The sequence below is a fragment of the Fopius arisanus genome, unplaced genomic scaffold, assembly GCF_000806365.1.
Source record: "Fopius arisanus strain USDA-PBARC FA_bdor unplaced genomic scaffold, ASM80636v1 scaffold00229, whole genome shotgun sequence".
NCBI classification, from domain to species: domain Eukaryota; kingdom Metazoa; phylum Arthropoda; class Insecta; order Hymenoptera; family Braconidae; genus Fopius; species Fopius arisanus.
This window is the reverse complement of record NW_011887968.1, coordinates 85423-89642: the sequence shown is the minus strand read 5'-3', so window position 1 is coordinate 89642 and position 4220 is coordinate 85423. Positions and strand designations below refer to the sequence as shown.

Here is a 4220-nt window from a genome sequence, read left to right as displayed (position 1 = left end):
CCTGCTATCCCTATTGACATGACGAGTGAGTGATCTTATAATTCTATAGTAGGGTAGCGGCAGAAAGAAAAATCACTCGTGTTTAGTCAGTGATGGTAGGTGGTATGGTGAGGTGAGGTAAAATTCGTAGGGATTGAATGAGCCATCTATCTGTGTGTCCATTATCTTTAAGTGTGCCAACATGTGATGTCTTTGGGGCCGACACACTGCCACATCCATGTCGTGGCCCTGGATAACGCAGAGAGCAATGTACTAACAAATATAATTTTCAACCTAATTGTTTCCGCCAAAAACCTACACATTCCACCATAAGACTTTGAATTCGATGAAGGGAGGCAATTCTAGACATTTACCAAATTTTCATAACGAGATTGACATTTCAACAAAAGATGAATATTGCCGAACACAATGACATAAATTTCAAATTTTTCACATGGTTTTTCTAATTTTTCATCATTTTCACTCAATAATTGAATTGCATAATCGAGTATTCTATTGATTTTCAGGTCATGCCAACAGAAATACAATGAAATATGAGTTTTCAATAACAAGAGTCCTTGACAATTCAGTGAAAGTTCAACACGATGAAAATTTCCGGCTTTCAGCCATAACAATTAAAATATGAATTTATAAGAGTGTATCGGTATGTAAGGTTGAGCCCAATGACCAGTTCAGAATACCTTTTTTTCAATATTTGTGTTGTTGAGAAGTAGTTTTTGGGATTTGAGTGCTCGCAATTCTACGTAGAGCTCTTGCATTTCACTATCTCTTCACTATCTTCTATGCTCTTCACTATCTTCTAACAGCCTTCCACAGTCTATGTCATCGTTCTCAGTCCTTTCTTTTTCTTTGTCTACTTTTCCATGAAGATTTTTATCCATCATCTGACAGTCATCTTTTCTATCAGTTTTTAATCTTTCTTCTCTTTTCTTTCCCTGACGAGTCTGTTGGTCTTCCGATAGTGGAATTCCTAAGCTTTCTGAATGTAATGAAAATATGATATTTTTTTTACTAAGAAATTTTTAGACGTGTTGGCATATTTTTAAAAAAGAAAACTCCTCTCTCCTCTACGCATTCGGACCGGGATAAGTATACTCAAAACCTCAAAAGTTCCTCGCAAAATACTTGGAATACGCTTATATGCCTAATTATAATATCGTCAAAGTATGCCTTTTTCCCGTGAAGATCAATTTTACGGTCACTCCGATAATAATTAAATGACGTTTAACAACGCGTTTATCAATTTAGATAGTCCTTCTGTGGTTCTAGAAAGACATTCAACAGTATTAATTGCCACTACACCAATTTAAATAAAAACGTGTACATATTAGCTCGTCTTTCGTTATGCCATTCAGACTAATCTATAGGGCTAGAACAGATCCAAATAAAAAGGGACTTTTATAGCGAATCGAATGCCGCAAAAATGTCCCAAAACTTTGTACAATTTCTACTAAAAGATGAGTCCACCTTAAGAGCTTCAAAAAATACTGCAAAACTGTGAAACTGCAAAATTTTCGCGGGTTCTTACTGTAGTGCTCATAGTATCGGTGCCTCAGGTATCAACTATGTAATTTAATCAACTGTATCAATCGATGCGCTGTCGACGTCGTAGTAATCTTCGCATACTCTTTTTTCTTTCTCTGATTGTCATTACTTTTTTCCTTGCCGTTGTTGATGGCTTCTAAATCATCAGGTGCAGTACTGCATCCTTGGACATTATCCCCGATCCAGCGATGTTGAAGTAGGAACCTGTCAATATTGTTTTGTTTAACTCTTGCATTTTTTCCTTTGCTTTTGTCTTTAAGAAGATTTCCACCGGTATCATATTCCAAGCCAGACAGCCACTCTTTATCATCTAATGATTAACAATTTGTTTCAAGTAATTATTAACCTATTACTTAGTAAGAAATGCATAAACTGACGATGGAAACAAGCATATACAATCTTCGGTTTGGCGAGGCTCAGGACATGGAAAAAATATATATCCGGAAATATCTGTCAATTTTATCGGGATATATGTTGCATGCCTTTAAAAAAAGCGTTATCCTATATTTAGGATATATTTACGATATATCTGTGCAGATATATCTCACCGCTTACATTGAAGATGTACACTGAGAGAAAAATGTAGTAAAATGTAGTAAATCTATTTGTTTGCGATCAAAAGTCGTTATTTTTATTAAATTAGATTCAAAATAATCAAAAATATTTTTGCAGTAACCATTGCATTGATTTAATCCTACGATAGATTCATCCTAATTCACTGTTCCTGAACAAATATGTAGTGAAAATAAATGAATATACTCTCAATGACATAGTTAGATAAAATCGAAACAGAAAAATCAATTATTTAATTCTATTATATTAAGTGTTTGTGACTATTTAGAAATAAAAACATATTTTTAAAATGTTAAAATACAAAAAAAATAATTAGCTGAGGTTACCAAATATGTTTCCAAATTAAATGCATCCTCAGGCATATTTTAACACATACTAATTACAAATTGGAATTTTGCAAATAAGTAAAGTTATAGTTGAACTTCAAAATTTCAATTAGTTATTTTAAACAAACTTATTCAATTCAATATTGAGCACTCTCAATCACATATGTGTTTGCGACTATTCATTAATTTAATTTGTTAGTTACAAAACAATTTTTAATTTAATTTACTATTTTTTTTCTTCAGTGTATTCAAAATATAAGCTAAATATATTAACGATATAAATTCATAAGGGCGATTATCAAGCAATGAGAAATTGTTTATACAAATATCTATAACCAATCATATAATTCATGTCAATAAAGCGCGAAGGATAGTTAAAATTTGATAATTCAAATGCCAAGTCTTGTTCAATCCTTATGAACTGGACCTGAAACGAGGTTTTCGTTTTGGGGGTTAAGCCTCATGCCCGATTAAACATTTTCCAGTCTTGCTCCAAGATTTCATGAGTCCTATTTTTGCCGTTAATTCTATCCTGGAAACATAATTAGTACTTACCGCTTGTTTTCAATACGTCCGCCTCAAACCATTTTCTCCCCCACTTTGTCCATAATTCATTATTGTCTTTCTTCTCAATCTCTGCTGTTGGTACTATACTAATTTTACGTGGTTTTTTTCTTCACTGTACGAGTGACCACTTCTCCGCATTATCAGTCATATTGCTGTCTAGGATTTCAAATTGATATTGAACAGAACGTACACAATCAGAATACACATATAGCCATTATCCAAGCACCAGTCTTAATGAATTAATACTGAAAGTAGCAAAAGCATAGGAGCACATTTCAAGCGGAGGTGGGTTATAGACATATTAGAACATTTAGGATCAGTTGCACCAAGTCCAGTAAAAACAAAATTCAACTTAAACTGTAGGTAGCCTAGAAGGCTTTCATTGAAATAAATTGAACCAATGATTTAAATAGCTAACAGAGTGTGATGCAGCCGGTCCTAAGATATTTGTTAAATAAGAAAATCTTCCTTGTATCAGGACACTATTTAGTAAAAAAATTTTTCAAGTCTGGCATATGAATCTTGTGTAAAACAATGACTGTTACGAGAAAATTTGAAATTTTCAATTAAAAAATGTTGACAATTGTATTAGGCATCCATGTTCTTTTATAAATCAAGATATTAATTCTGGTGATGAAATATATTATTCGCTTTAAAAAAATTTGATAGCAACAGTTATTTTCCATTTTTGAGGGAAGCATGATCGGATTGATAGAAATTCTATAGATAAGTGATTTTTCATTATTTATTACCAAGCAATGGAAATAACTTCTAAATCTCATAATGACCTATCAAATAATTATAACATTTTTAAAATTGATGCAACATAAAATAAGTCCAACAATATACTAAATTGGAGTATATAGGTTATACTTAAAATAAGTATGATAACATACTTATATCAAGTATATTTTATAGTTGATCCTAGTAAAATTGATCATTACAATTTGAAGAAAAGAACAGTATCTTATGATATTGCGAAATGTGGTTATCTCTGGTATTGCATCGAGTGTGTTGGAAATGAGTGGAGAATTAGGCTATACCTGTTTTTTTAAAAGAAAATTCTGCAATTGGAAAAATACGATTTTCCTGTTACTTTCGCTATCAAGCTTTTTCTACCTTTGGGACTCTGCTCAATTGAAATTCTTGCAAGTGTTGTCACTTAATGATAAATCAAGCTATGTAAGAGACGGTTGTTGGTTTTCCGTT

At 32.3% G+C, this 4220-nt stretch overlaps 1 long non-coding RNA gene across 2 annotated transcripts in view; it reads right to left on the bottom strand.

Annotated features, from left to right (window-relative positions):
- LOC105272656 (uncharacterized) overlaps positions 1–3163 on the bottom strand; it is a 3711-nt gene extending 548 nt beyond the window's left edge. The window contains exons 1-3 of one of the 2 annotated variants that reach the window (XR_892806.1): positions 3000–3163; positions 1529–1855; positions 681–979 (exon numbers count right to left, since the gene is read on the bottom strand). This is a non-coding gene — a long non-coding RNA (uncharacterized lncRNA). The remainder of the gene's footprint in view (positions 1–680; positions 980–1528; positions 1856–2999) is intronic. The other variant, XR_892807.1, reaches the window with a different exon arrangement.
- Between the last annotated feature and the right edge of the window lie 1057 nt (positions 3164–4220).